This window comes from Cupressus sempervirens, chromosome 2 (genome assembly GCF_028749045.1).
Source record: "Cupressus sempervirens isolate cs-2001-9-10 chromosome 2, ASM2874904v1, whole genome shotgun sequence".
Taxonomy (NCBI): domain Eukaryota; kingdom Viridiplantae; phylum Streptophyta; class Pinopsida; order Cupressales; family Cupressaceae; genus Cupressus; species Cupressus sempervirens.
The window spans coordinates 770,042,014-770,058,095 of NC_143119.1; positions in this window are offsets into that span (position 1 = coordinate 770,042,014).

A 16,082-nucleotide genomic window follows, 5' to 3' on the forward strand; every position below is an offset into this window, starting at 1 on the left:
GAATCTTTAGCATACTCTAAAATTATGGAGACTTTCCAATTAGCAGAGATAGATGTTAAGGAATACAAAGTGGGCTTTCTTGAGAGAGCATCAACAACCACATTATTCTTTCCTTTCATGTATTCAATATCAAAATCATAAGCTTGCAATTTTCTTACCCATTTTTGTTGACGATCATTCAAATCCCTTTGGTTCAAGAAGAACCGAAGGCTATTATGGTCTATCTTTACAATGAATCTCCCACATACCAAATATTGTCTAAACTTATGAAGTGCATGCAAGATTGCCAACATTTCCTTATCATAGATGGAGTAACCTTTCTCTGATTGATTTAATTTTCTACTATCAAATGCTATTGGATGTCCCCTTTGAGTTAGGACAGCCCCTATACCTTCTCTAGAAGCATCACATTCAACAACAAAAGGTAAAGAGAAATCTGGAATTGCAAGCACAGGGCATGAACTCATTACCTCCTTAAGCTTATCAAATGTTTTTTGTGCCTCTTCTGTCCAAAAAAAAGCTTCTTTCTTTGTCAAATCAGTCAAGGGGGCAGCAAGCTGAGAAAATCCCTTGGCAAATCTCCTATAGTAGCTACACAACCCAAAGAAACCTCTCAACTATGTAAGATTAGTGGGTGGAGGCCAATCCAAAATTGCCTAGATTTTTTGTTGATCAACCTGTACTCCTTTAGAACTTATAATATGTCCCAAATATAAGATCTCTGTCAAACCAAACTCACATTTAGATAGCTTAGCATAGAAGGATTGCTGCTCCAAGATTCCCAAAATAGTGTCTATGTGCTTTAGATGTTCTTCCCATGTTTTACTGTAAATCAAGATATCATCAAAAAATACGAAAACAAATTTTCAAAGATGCTGGCTGAATACCTTATTCATACAAGATTGAAATGTTTCAGGTGCATTAGTGAGGCCAAATGGCATAACAAGAAATTCAAAGTGCCCATAGTGACATCTAAAAGCAGTCTTTTCCACATCTTCACTCCTCATTCGGATTTGATGGTACCCTGATCTTAAGTCAATTTTTGAGAAGTATACAACACCATGTAACTCATCAATGAGTTCATCTATGCATGGTATGGGATACCTATTTTTTATGGTCTTCTTGTTTAGAGCCCTGTAGTCTATACACATTCTCATTGTACCATTCTTTTTCTTGACAAGTACCATAGATGATGCAAATGAACTAGAGATAGGCCTTATGAATCCCATGTCTAGGAGTTCTTTAATTATTTTTTCAATTTCTTCCTTATAACCTCTTGGATGGCAGTATGGGGTTGTTATAACTGGTTTGGCACCTTGTTCTAACTCTATAACATGCTCAAAACCTCTATCTGGTGGTAATCCTGGAGGCAAGTCATTGAAAACTATACTATGCTTATCAAGAATATTTTGAATTTCAAAATGGAAATTACCTTGATTCTTTGGAGAGCTTGTTGGATGGATTATGACTCCTACTGCCCATGCTACTTGTCCTCTTCGAAAAGTCCTCTCCATCCTCTTTGCAGAGACCGCCTTAGGTGCTCCATTCGATAAGCCTCTCAATATGACTTCTTTCCCATTGGAATGAAATTTAAACTCCATAGTTTGATGGTTCATGTAATAGCCTCCAATAGAGTGCAACCATTGAACACCCAATACAAGATCTGTCTCCCCAATACCAACCACATAGAAGTCATCACATAACTCATAATCTCCTAAGGTCATCTTGAGTTGTTTCACCACCCGTGTGCAAGGCATAGTGAATCCATCAGCTACAGTAACATTGAATCCCTCAAAATCTTTTGCTTTAAGCCCTCTTTTCATGACAAATCCCTCATCAATAAAATGGTGAGTTTCCCCACTATCAAGAAGAAATGTCAACCTTTGCCTTGCTAGTACCCCTCAAATTTGAAAGGGATGGTATCTTGGGACTCTTGATAATGCTGCTAAAGTGCCATCCTTGCTGATTTCTTTTTCTTTCTCCTCTTTTACCTCCTCCTTAGTGTCATGAAATTCATCATGCTCATCTAAATCGGATTCTGAAGCAACTTCAATATAGTGCACTTGACCTTTCCCAAAACATCTGTGTCTTGGAACCTATGGTTCTCTACAAGTAAAACAAAGCTTTTTCCTTTGTAATTCACTCCTAGTCTCTTCATCTACCTTCTTTTTTACCACATTTATCACATCTTTTGGTGGTAGTGTTGGGAAAGTCTTTTTCTAAAAAATTCTCTTATTTTGCCAAAGATTTGGGGGTTTTTGATTAGTGACTAATTTCATAGGCATGCAAGTTTCAAGTTGCAAGCTTCTTTTGATAGCTTCCTGTAAGGTTGAGGGTGAGAAAGCCTTAACCAAACCCTTAATAGAATCTTCTAAACCATCAAGAAAAAGATAAACAATCCTCTTTTCACTCATATCAGGTACCATAACAACCACTTTTTGAAACTCTTCTATATACTCATTAACTAATTTGGTTTGCTTCAACTTTGACAATTATTTAAAGTACTCTTCATCATCCTTGAGGTCAAATCTATCTATCACTCTTTGACTGAAATCATCAAATGTAGTTACCTGATCATGACCTTGAGTAGCCATTCCATGATACCACCAATCATAGGCTACATCTTCCAAGTGTAGACTTGCAAATTGAATAGCATCACTCTCCTTCATGGGGTTAAGTGTGAAGAAAGTCTGTAATTTTTGTAGCCATGCTCTAGCTGAAATTTTATTTGTTCCATCAAAAGTAGGTGTTGTAAACTTGCTTATTTTATTTTTGAGCTCTCTTCCACTTATTTCATGCTCCCTCCTATTCTCTTTCTTGGGCATCAAAGTGTTCATCATATCCACATATTCTCTAAAAGGAACTGAACTATGAAAGTCATCATCTAAGCCATTGTAAGTAACTCTTAATGCAATCAAGTTACTTGTAACCTCTTCCATGGGATTAATGGTTGGATTTGGTACTGGTGGCTCATTTGCAAGCAAGAAAGTAGTTTTGGTTGATTTAGATGGTGTGGATTTCAGATTTCTTGGCTCCTCTAAAGTGCTCCCTTTCTCATTAATAGATGCAACTCCTTGTAGTTTTTCTGTCAATATTCGCAAAGCCTCTCTAGTTTCTACCAAACTATCCACTGTTTGCTTCTGATTATTTTGGATGTCTTGGAAGAATTTCTTTGCCATCTCATCTGGATCAGCAATACTTTTCCTTTCCTTGGATTTTGTACTTTTACTTTCAACTGGAGGTTTGATCAAAATTTTTTTATTCTTTTCTTGCTGCAAATATATTTTTTCTCTTTCACTTAGTTGCATGCGACCATAAATTTTGACATGCAACTGATTAGAAGCAACATGCAACCATAAATTATGACATGCAAGATCTGGGTAGTTGTCAAAACTAACATGCAAACTTCTACAAACCAGCTCTGATACCACTAAAATGTCCCTTTCTCTGATTTTACATGATATTTCAAGCCTCTAATTAGATTTTCAAAATCAAACAACCAATATCACAAAGATCCACCAAATTTCTCAATAAACCCCAAATTGGGTATGCCAGAAATAGTGCCAAAAGCTTCATAGCTTCACCTATTATTAATAAATCTGAAAGTGGAAATTTTTACAAAAATTTGAGCAGCATAACAGCCTATAAAATGATATTTTTAGATTTTTATAATATGCACACAATAGCTCCCAAAAAAAGGACAAAAACAATGCTCATCGAGCTCCCGAAAATAGCACAAAATAGCTCGAAATCACCACAAAAACTTAATAATCTATCACAAAAGTATAATCATATCCAAATAAATATATTCAACTCTATTTTAAAATTTTAAAGTCTGATATATAGCAGCAACCCAAACTGATATGAAATACTCAACCAGAAACACCAAACTCTTACAAAAAGACACACCTGAAAACCCACAAATCTACACTATTTAGCACAAAGGAAAACTCTGCATGAACATGCATATGGAATGGCTTAAAACTCCCATCTTTATCATTCTTGGATACCTGCAAACTTCCATTCTTGGGTCTCCTTCTCCACAGCTTTGGCAGCCTCTGAAGAACAACAAAGAAATGAGCAAAAATCAAGTTCTGGAATGAGCCCAAAATGCCTCCAAACCCCTTAAAAGAGGGCATAACCCTAACTCACGTCCAAGAGGAGTTAATGTCCTATCTAATTTATCATTTCTTGAAACAAAGGTCGAGTTTTCATCATGATTTAATGTAAGGAAAAATTTTCATTTGGTGTCAAATTTGGATGTTAGAAGTTCATAATTATTATAAGGACATTCACATAAGGTGATCATTTATTAAGGGATTCCTATCTTAGTTTCAAGCATGCATGTTAAGCCATAACAATCTCATCATGAATACCTCAATATGAGGTGGTACTTTTACCAGTATGTTCCACTATCTTTGAAATGTTAGTTTCCCACTTAATTGTTTTATTTTATGCAAAGGCAAATTAGAACCAGGGTAGTAGCAAAGGAAGGGAAGTGGTCTAGTTTCTTTCAACAAGTTGTAGGTGATCATACAAGAAATCCTTTGCCCTTTCTTTTGTGTTGTTACTTTGAAGAACAAGAGTAGTCTTGGGTTTTTCTTTCCTTTATTTAGAATGAGGTCTGTTATGCATTTCTTTGAGAATATTTCTAGTCTTGAGTGTAAGAAACCCATCATTTTTTATACTAATTTAGAAGGATTCAAGGTTGAGAAGTTACAAGAGATTTTTCTTGAGCAAGCTAATAAGGTTAATGGTTGTTTAGAAATCCTAACAAGTGGTCTACTCAAAGCTATCACTCCCCCCCCCCCTTGCCCTTTTGAGTCCTAAATTGCTTCAATTTTGTATTGAACACTATGATGTGAGAACTAAGAGTATTTTGAACAAAGATGAGGAACCAATATTCTCCATCGCTAGGGAGACTATCTCATAAGTGTTGTGTCTACTTGAGTGCACCTTTCCTACTTTTATCCCTAACCAGTCTCTGGCTAAGTACTAAGAAAACCCAAACATGTACCACAACATGATGGCTCAAAAAAGGATAGAGACTAACTATAAAGGTTGATCGAGGCTGCCCAAAATAATCACTAAAGATCATATGAAGCCTCATGTCCATGACCTCATGGTTTTGTTACACCAAGTTAAAGGATCTATTGATGTTTTCCTCTTTGAAGATTGAATGTACTACTACATAGATATCATCTTGAAAGGAAAATAGTTTCTAGATTGGGTAGAATTGATAGCTATTTCACTAAGGAATCAAGTTAAACATTCTAAGATATCAAGAGAAGACTTCCATATGTCCTCCTACTTGACCTATTGCATTGTCTGTGTCAAAAATATTTCTTCCCTTCCTTATAAACCTTGGAGCCAAGATGTAACTATTTACCAATATTGCCCCCTTACTACAAAAGGACAAAGTGTTGAAGGAATTAAATAAAACACATGATGTTTTGATAGAAAGTGTGCATCTGAACCTTAGAAAAGTACCAATGCAGAGGATATCCCTAGAGGCCCAAAAGCTTATTCAAATGTATGGAAGCTATTTCATTCAATTTCCTAAGTTTACATACCTACAAATAAGGGGGTTTGAAGAAGACCTGGTGCAACTACCTCGATATGCATTAGATTTTTATATTACAACTGAGATATATAGGTAATTTTTTTCTATGATTAAGGATAATCTACCTTACAAGTAGTGGGAGTTTATTTTTCCCATCAAACTCAATCATTTGGCTTGCAGTACATATGATTAATGCCTCTATAATTGGAAATAAGTTTCTCAGCTTCAACTTTGGATCTTGCTAGGGAAGGAGAAATTTTGATAGCAAAGGTTTCATATCAAAGATACTTGGCCTTAAGGGTCAAATGCCAATGGTTCCTCATTTAGAAGATCTATGAGAAGATTGCAATGATGAGAGAGAGGTGATCGAAAGAGACCATTCAAGATTAACACTTCCTCAGATTAATTCCTTGAAATTGAAGTTCAAATTGGAGGTAATAATCAAAGATGATTCAAATGTTGTTGAACCATGATGGGAAGAGGCAAGTGAACAAAAGAAACTAGAACTGGATTGGAACTGGGGTGAATAAGATAATATAAACCTTAAAACTAGATCCATTCTAAGCCATACAAATAATTGGTTAAAGAGAAGAAATATGAAACTAGTCAATGAGAAAAAAACTACAATAGGCCATTTCTTTCTCTAAAACATTAACTTCTGACATCCAAATTTCATCTCATGTTGCAGGTGGTATTTCAACTCCCAAGAAGCAAAAAGAAGTAGCATTTCCTAAACAAACCATAGCTCCTAGGACCAGGTCCAAAACCAAATTTGAGGTGCTTGCATAATAGAAGGTTCAAAAAGAGAAAAGCATGGCTTAGGAAGAAGACAAAAGAGAAGGAATCTCTTTCTCAGATAACCAAGATGGTGATGTGGAACTAATTGAGGGCTCAAGAGTAGAGCAACCTAGTCTCATGACCCCTCCCAAAAGTAAGCAAGGGATGACAAGCATTTTTTCTATTCCACCTTGGCTATCAAACTCAGTAAGCAAGAAACAAAGCCTTCAACTAGTATCCATACTAGTCAAAGACATCATCATTAAGTGTGCAACCCACAGTTCTAAAAGCAAGATAATGAAAAGTGATGTGTAGTTGATCAAGGATCCTATTTCAAGAAAAGTGACAACAAAGGTGGCTACCTACAAATAGAAGGAAGGCTCTGGGGAGATTGATGCAAACAATTTAAAAGTTACTACTATAGATTTGTGAGCTATCACCAAAGATACTGAGAATAACTTCTTCAAATTCTCAATAGATCACATGTTGACTATGTCTAAAAAGGACAATAAAGAAAAGAAAGAATTGAAAAGGCTAGTAATTGCCACGGTCGAGTACATAGATTCTCTAATGAATTTGGGCACTCTTCCATTAATTTAGACCCCACAATCTTTTGATCCTAATTCATCAAATAGTCAACAATTGGTCAAACAAATGCAAAGGGGAAAGTATCTCTCAAAAGAAATACATGAGTGGGTAAGTTCCATACTAAAGGAAGGCAATAAATGTATCCTAGATTTCACTACCATGTACATAGAGGGAGAAGTACTATTGGGTGAGGTCCAAACCCTTATTTTGGTGTGGGAGGAAGATCAAAGGTAGTGCCAAGCCACTGTGTTTCAAGTACATGAAGTTGAAAGATATTATGTGGTGAAGTTCTTGAGCAAAAACCCCATCAAGATTATTGACTCATGCATGTTATTTGTCCTCAAGAATAATATAGGTTGGAAATATTCAATCTACAAACGAGCCATTGAAGAGAGGCAAGTAGTGGAACTCAAAGTCATTGGAATGGATAAAGAGCTATTGAAGGACATGTAGATTGTCAACCCTATAGGCATCTTACAGTTTTATGACAAAAACATGGACTTTGGGTTTTTAACTAAGAGCTTCAATGATTCCATGTTTGGGATAAAGGATAGTGACACCCCTACTTCTAGAGACTTCACCACCTTGGCCAACATTGAATCAGTGTTATACTTGAACAATGATCTTATGCCAAGACAAAGTCGTAGGATTAGGGAGCTCAAGTGGTAGAAAGATGCCTACAAATAAAAATTATTTAGTCCCACATAATGTGAGAATTTGTGAATACCTTTAGTAGCTGGAAATTAGTCAAAAAACAATGCTAGACAGAGAAAATCCTAGCAAGGATGTTTAGTTACAAATGATTATCTTTTTTGAATTTCCAATCTATTTTTAAAATTGTTTCTTTGCTTATAATTGTTTTCAATTGAAAGGTTGGGTTTTGATGGAGGCCTTTTTGAGTTTGTAAAAGACTATAAATGCTAGAGCATTTGACTAGAATGGGATTAGATTTTAGTAGCATAAAAATACCCTGATAGTTTAGTATCATAAAACTTTGTTGGATGGAAATAGTAATAGATAGATAGTAGTATATGTGAAAGTTGTCTCTTAATGACTTTGTGCTTTGGAGATATTTTTGAATATATATATCTATCATATTTTACTGTGCTTTGAAACTTAGTGTTTGAGAAGAATCAATTATGGTTACTTTGTGAGCTGTGATGGTTAATATTGTATGGCATCTACTGTTGTTTCTCCTACTGTTTGTATTGGTCTTTCATTTGTGAAAAGTTGATTTAAGTTGATGTAGGCTTTAATTTAACATGTGAATCCTATTTTTTGTGGGAAGACTATGAGCTTTTTGATTTAATATTAAATTTCTAAAATGTAAACCAATACCTCAGTACCTAAGAGTATGTGAATGTCCCTTAAACAATTTCTAGCAAACGTGTGTAATTTATTTATTTTGATCTTTCAAATTCATTGAAAAATTATTTGTAAATGGAGCTATTCCTATAAAAATTTAGAGGGAAAAGATTAAAATATTTACCCAACTATTGTGAACCTTTTGAATTTTTGTTCTTCGGCATAGATTGAATTACTGAATTTTGTAGGAAAGACAATTTGTTCACTAACAGAGTCCAAGCCTCCTCAAGAGTCAAATGTTCTAATGCCTTATGAGGAATCTAATTCTAAATATAGTTAGCACAATTGATAGTCTCAGTCCAAAATGAAGAACTCATAGTTTGAGACTATATCATATAATTGGTCATCTTCCATAATGTCCTATTCTTGCACTCTACAACCTCATTCTGATGAGCGGTATGGGGAACTATGAACTGATGTTGTAAATCATGCTCAGTGAAAAAAAATTTGAAAGACCAATTCACATATTTGTGGCCATTGTCAATGCAAATATGCCTAATATAAATACCAAACTACTTCTCAACAAATGTCTTAAAGATTCAAAATGAATCAAAGACATTAGACTTGTACTTTAAAAAAGTATACCCATGTGCATCTAGAGAAGTCATCTATGAAGGTAAGCACATATTGAGCATCTAAAAAATATTGAGTGAGAAAATACATAAGATAGTTGTGTATTAACCCTAAAAGTGCCTTAGCATGAGTGGATATACCTGATGGAAATGGATCTTTGTGATGTTTTCGAAGTGTAAAACCTTAAAAAACACTATCAGTACAAGAGATCTAAGGTAGCCCAATTAGTAGCTCCTGTATACTTATCTGTTGTAGATATCTATTGTTGACATGGCCAAAATTCTCATGAAAAATCTTGCTCATTGTGTCTACATGAGAAATAAGAGAGACACCTATAGAATCAGAGCTCCCAAAGCTATCGAACTGATATAAGTAAGAGTAAACATCAACACTCCCAATAGTAACAACCAAGTCAGGATCATGGAGGTCTCAAATAACCACATCATATAGTGAGAAATCAAGTTCTTACTAGAGCTAGAATGAAAAATATGAAAGATAGACAAAAGGTTCATACATCTCGTAGTAAACAAGACTCTAAAGAGATAGTTCTTGAACTTGAAACTGAAATATATGTAGAGTCACCAACTGCAATATGTGTAGTAACACTCTTAGCAAGTGAAGTAAGAAAATTAGGTGAGTGTGTCATTGGTGTAGGGTACCTCCCTATATGACATTTTTGTGTGCTTTGGAATAAGATCCAATGAATTAGATGAAATGTTAGTCAACTCCATGTTTGTAAGAACCCATAGTGCTCATAAGGCAATTTAGGGTCATTTTGGCTTTAAATAGTGAAAAGTTTCCATTTTAGTGTAAGGTGTTGAGGGGTGTTTTAGAACCATAAATAGCCTATCTAGGGTCATGAAATTCAAACTCACTCATCGAGTTGATAAAATGAGTCAAAATGCTCATAATACAAAAACTTGCTAGCAACTTTGCAAAGTAAGAAATGGACAAAATGTAGCTAGACCAGTTGTAATTGCCCATGCTTGAGATATTAGCATGGATTTTATGATTTTAGGGGGTTAATGAAAGTTTGGATTGCAAAAATTATCTTTGGCACTCCTATACAAATGATTGTGGCAGCATCTTTGTAAATTGTATTGTTTTCTTGCTACTATATGGCTCTGTATGGCTTGGCATAGGAGATCAAACCCAATGGGGATGTAGTGATTTCAAGTAGTTTTCATTTGCAATAGATATTTTTCTTTCAAGTGCTTGTTGTGTAGAGTTAGAGAATTTTAAAAGGTCACTGGTCTGTAAGTGACAGTACAATGTTGCTTAGTTAGAAATGGCTCTAACCTAATAACCCACTAGTGGATTTGGATAAAACCATGGGAGAAGTAGGCTTAGAGTCTATAAATATTGTTTTTGTTTCCATTTTTTTTTGCAATGGATTTCCTATACCAAATAGGAAGCCCTATGGTTGACTATTGAATATAGGTGAGCTAGGATAGGGAGATCAATGATGTGTCATGAGCACCCATGACTCTATGTGAAGGACTTGGTGGTATTTTCAAATGCCCTAGATAGTATTATAAAAAAAATTCATAGGTGGAAGGAATTGCATCAAGGTTTGTAGATCAGTTTGACATTTGTTTATGTTGACTGGTCCAAAGGCCTAATTAATAGGCTTAAAAATGGGGCCTGATGGAAATTAGGGTTATGATAGCATCCAAAAGTTAGGACTTCAGATTTTGATAGTGATAATATATACCTTGAATACTTTCAAGTTCTTTCATGGAGTTACTTGGGGAATTTGGGAGCAATAGGACAAAATAGTAAAATCGAACCTACTAGGAAATTAGGCAATTAGGCCTCCTAGTGAAACTAAGACCAATTGGATTGGTAATGATTCAAGAAGTGGGGGAAAGGATTCATAATGATATTTGATGTGCCAAGAATACTGATAAGAGTTTAGGTGAATGTAGGGGAAGATCCTAAGTAGAGGTTTAGAATTCTAAGAGGTAAGCTAGTGAAGAAGACTAGGCATTTGAGAACTAGTTGGACTAGTTAAGCCTAGAAACTTTGGGAATCTTCCAAAGATCAAAAATACCTTGGAGGAGAATATGATAGTGAGGATCTTGGAGATCCTAATTGAAAGAAGTTCCAACAAGATGTTAGGATAAACCACAGACAAAAATAAAAACTACATGCAAATATAACCAATAACAGAAAAATAATAGATCACACATAAATGAACACAAGGCACCAAGATTTAACATGGTTCACCCAATCCCTGGGCTATGTCCACCAAATAGCAAGTTCAATCTTATTACAATCTAGTGATTACAACCTGATTACAGTCCATAATCCCTTACAGCTCAATACCACTGCAAGAAGCAATTTCACATCACAACATAATCAAAATACCTAACCCTAAACCCTTTTATACAAGTATTTTAACTATTTTAGGGTTACAACATGTCAGCCATATGTTAGCCATAATATGTCAGCTACAACACTGGCCACAACCCAAAAAAAAAAAATTGGGGCGATGCCCCAAATCCCACTAATTATGAAGTATGTACAATACTTTCCTTATTAGTCACCATAATCTAACAATCTCCCACTTTGAGATTGATCTGGTAGCAATACCACTACTACATGGGGCTCCCACTAGATCAAACCACCTTGGACTCTACTATTCTTTGATTCATATTCAGTCTAAAAGACCAACCGAAGCTGAAGAGGAGTTCAACTTCTCCCTTGTTACAACCTTTGTCAACATATCTGCTAGATTTTCATTTGTATGGATCTTCTCCAGCTTTAATTGTCAATCCTTCAAAACTGACTGAATGAAATGGTACCGCAATTGTATGTGTTTGGTCTTAGAATCTAGAGCTGAATTCTTTGCAAGATGAATGGCACTCTAACTATCTGTGAACAAATAATTATCCTTCTGAGGATGTCCCAATTCTTCCAAGAAGAACTGAAGCCATATCATCTCCTTGGCTACCTCGGTAGTAGCAACATACTTTGCCTCTGTAGGGGATAGAGCATTAATCTTTTGTAACCTAGAAATGTAGCTCACGGCTGCCCCACCAACAATAAAGACATAACCTATAGTACTTTTCTTGGTATCAATATCCCCTACCAAATCTAAATCAGCATAGCCCTATAAATTAGGAGTAGAGCCCCCAAAGTGTAAACACTTATTGGATGTTCCTCTCAAATATCTAAGAATCCACTTGATAGCATTCCAATGCTCAAATCCTAGATGACTCATATACTTGCTAATGACTCCCACTACATGTGCAATATTTGGCCTAGTACATACCATAGCATACATTAAGCTTCCTATAGCTAAAGCATAGGGCACCTTAGACATCTTATCCTCCTCTTCCCGTGTCTTAGGACACATCTCCTTAGTCAACTTCAAATGACCAGGTAAAGGTGTGCTGACAGCTTTAGCATTCTCCATAGAGAAACATTGCAACACCTTCTCAACATAATCAGCCTGAGATAGCATTAATTTTATGTTCTTCCTATCTCTACAAATCTTCATACCAAGGATTTGTTTTTCTGCCCCCAAATCCTTCATAGCAAATGCATGTGCTAACTGGCATTTTATCCCCTTAATATGATCCATGTTAGACCCAACTACAAGCATATCATCAACATATAAACATAAAATAATGTAGCTATCAACATTCAACCTTTTAAAATAAACACAGTAATTTTAATGACACCTATTATATCCATTCTCATGCATAAAACTATCAAATTTCAAATACCATTGTCGAGGTGCTTGCTTCAATCCATATAAACTTTTCTTCAATTTGTACACTAAGGTCTCCTTACCTTTGACCTCAAATCCCTATGGCTGAGCCATATATATTTCTTCATCCAAATCACCATAAAGGAAGGTTGTTTTAGCATCCAGCTACTCTAAATGCAAATCTTTAGTAGCCACAAGACTTAAAACAGTATGGATAGAAGTCATTTTAACAAGAGGAGAAAATATCTCATTAAAATCAATTCCCTTTTTCTATGCAAATCCTTTTACAACTAACCTAGCCTTAAATCTTTTCTGACCTCCTTCCTCTTCTTTCAACCTGTAAACCCACTTATTCTGTAAAGCCTTTTTACCTGCAGGCAACTTGCATAGATCTCAAGTCTTATTCTTCAGCAAAGAGTCCATTTCATCTTTCATTGCAGACTCCCACTGAATCTTAGTATTCACCTACACAGCTTCATCATAACTTTTAGGTTCACCAGCATTACTAAGCAAAATAGAATACAAAGAGGGAGAAAATCTTTGTGGAGGTCTAATTTGTCTCATTGACCATCTAACATTCATCGGTGTGTGTGGTATTTGTTGTTGCAATTGTTGCACATCATGAGGAATGGCTGGAACATCAGCTTTTGGAGTATCATCCAGCACTACATAATCATCTTCCTTCTTCTCATGGTGCTGCAATAGATCTTTGTACAACACTTTCTCATTGAATATGAGATCCCGACTTTTAACAATTTTAAGATTTTCAAAATTTCAAAGCCTATAACCAAATTCATTAATGCCATATCCAACAAAGACACATTTCTTTGATTTAGCTTCTAGCTTGGTTCTATTTTCAGAGTCTATATGAGCAAAAGCTTCACAACCGAAGGTCTTGAGAAAAGAATAACTCGCCTTCTTACCAATCCATGCCTCCTTTGGAATATCATAGCCCAAAGGAGTAGAAGGACCTCTATTAATCAAATATACTACAGTATTGACAGCCTTCACCCACATGTGTAAGGGCAACCCAACATGCAACCTCATGCTCCTTGCGCGCTCCATTATAGTCTTGTTCATGCATTCAGCCACTCCATTTTCTTGTGGAGTCCTTGGAATAGTTTTCTGTCTATGAATACCATTAGTGGAGCAATAATCTTCAAATTTATGACTGTAATACTCACCACCATTATCAAATCTGAGACATTTTAATCTCTTACCAGTCTCATTTTCAACAAGCATTTCCATTTCTTAAAAGTTTGAAATACATTAGATTTCTGTCTAAGGAAATAAACCCATACTTTTCTAGTTGCATCATCAATAAATGTAACATAATAATGAGACCCACCAAGCAAAGATACCTGAGCTGGTCCCCATACATCTGTATGCACAAGCTCTAATTTCTCCTTTTTATTTTCCTTCCCAGTCTTTACAAAACTCACTCTCTTTTGTTTTCCATACACACAACTTTCACAAAAATCCATATTAACACATTTTAGACCTGGTAAAACTTTCTTTGAATGAAGTACTTTCATACCTTTCTCACTCATGTGCTCAATTTTATTGTGCCACAATGTTGTATCAAAATCTATAACAACTATTTGTTTTCCCTGCTCAACTGTAGCAATTGTTCCTAAACATTCATTTTTCTCTGAAATAATCAAAGTAGAAGGAACAATATGACCTGCACAAAGATATAAGGTGCCTACTTTCACACCTTTTGCTACTACAAGGGAACCTTTTGAAACCTTCCAATTTTTATCATTAAAAGTAACTACACAACCCTCATCACCGAGTTGCCCCACTGAAATTAAATTCCTACTCAGCCTTGGAACATGTCTTACCTCATGTAGTAGCCAATGATTCCCATTTTGCAACTTAATCTTAATTTTTCCCTTTCCAACAATCTGACAGGGTTCATTATCCCCCAAATAAACAAGCCCAAAATCCCCTTGGACATAATCAATGAAATAACCTCTATGAGATGTAGCATGAAATGAAGCAGTAGAATCTAAAACGCATGAATCATCATTACTTTCTAAAGATAGAAGCAAAGCATCCTCTTCGGATTTGTTACTTACCACATTTGCCTCCTCGTCTCCATCTGATTTATCTCCTTTATTTTTCTTTTGATTCCAACAATCTTTCTTTTTGTGCCCTAGTTTCCCACAATACCAATAGTCGTTCAATCCTCTTGATTGAGACATCTTCCCTTTTGACTTTCCTCTTGATTTCCCATGATTTCTAGAGTTACTTCCTCTCTCAGTTGTTCTGATGGGGACATGACCCAAGCACAGAATGAAAACAATAGGAAAAGGGAAATTGTATTAACTATGAAAATAAGCTAGTACATTCAGTACAGAGATAATAGACTTCAAAACATGCCCTAAGGGCTTACAATAGCACAAAACTAGAGATAATTTCTCCTTTTGGTACCTCCTCTCAAACTCCACTCTGAACTGCCTTTTACAGTGCCAGTAATGTCCTTAAATAGACCCCAGAGGGTTAAGGACTAGGAGTACATTCTAGAAAGTGCTAGTAGGCATCCACTAACCAAGTATAAGGCTCTAGAATCTGCATTAGAAGTTGGTGCAAATCTAGAAGAATCTAAAAATGGTAATCAAACTTTCGGGAGGCATAACTTTTGAACCGTAGCTCCGATTGATAAACTGTTTACATTTCTAGAAAGCTCTTGAAGCACTCTATAGCCCTATGGACCAGCTTCACTTGTCCCCCATTTTTTAGCCCTTTTTGAGGTCATTTAATGCCCCTAACCTGACTTTGAAGCATTCTTAGGAGGTCTCCAAAAATTGAAAAACTGTAATAACTTTCAAACCGTGGGGCCTTTTGACCTGATTCTTTTTCTGAAATGCTCTAAATTACAGTTACATTCATCCAGCCAATTTACACCTTCTAGTTCACCAAAATGATGGCTCAATTACATACTCCTATTTTTTGACATTTACACGTATTCCGAGGTGTTCAAATACTCTATCCTAGAACACTGATAGTGGAACTGTGAGAGTTGGAACCTTTATTTGACCCAAATGGGTATCCAAAAATGAAAACACGTGAAATAGAAACTAAGTCTAAGTAAATTTTTTTTTTTGGGTGACACAGGATTGCCCTTATACCTTTGGATGCTCCTGCATCATGTTCTGCCCCTGCTTTGTGCATTCAAAGCACTTCTTGATGTAGATCCACCTGAGGATTTCCTATGAGTTTCCTCACTCAAAACAACATTGATCACATCATCATATTTTAGGGTACTAGATCCAGGAACAAAATTACTCACAGCCATTACCAAGCCATTCCAGCTTTCAAGCAAAGAACATAAAATCAAGAGAGCTCTAATTTCTTCATCAAAATTGATACCCACGGAAGATAATTGACTAGTAATTGTATTAAACTCATTTAAATGATCTGCAACAGATCCACCTTCTGCCATTTTCATATTAAATAAATGCTTCATGAGAAATACCTTGTTTGAAGCGGAGG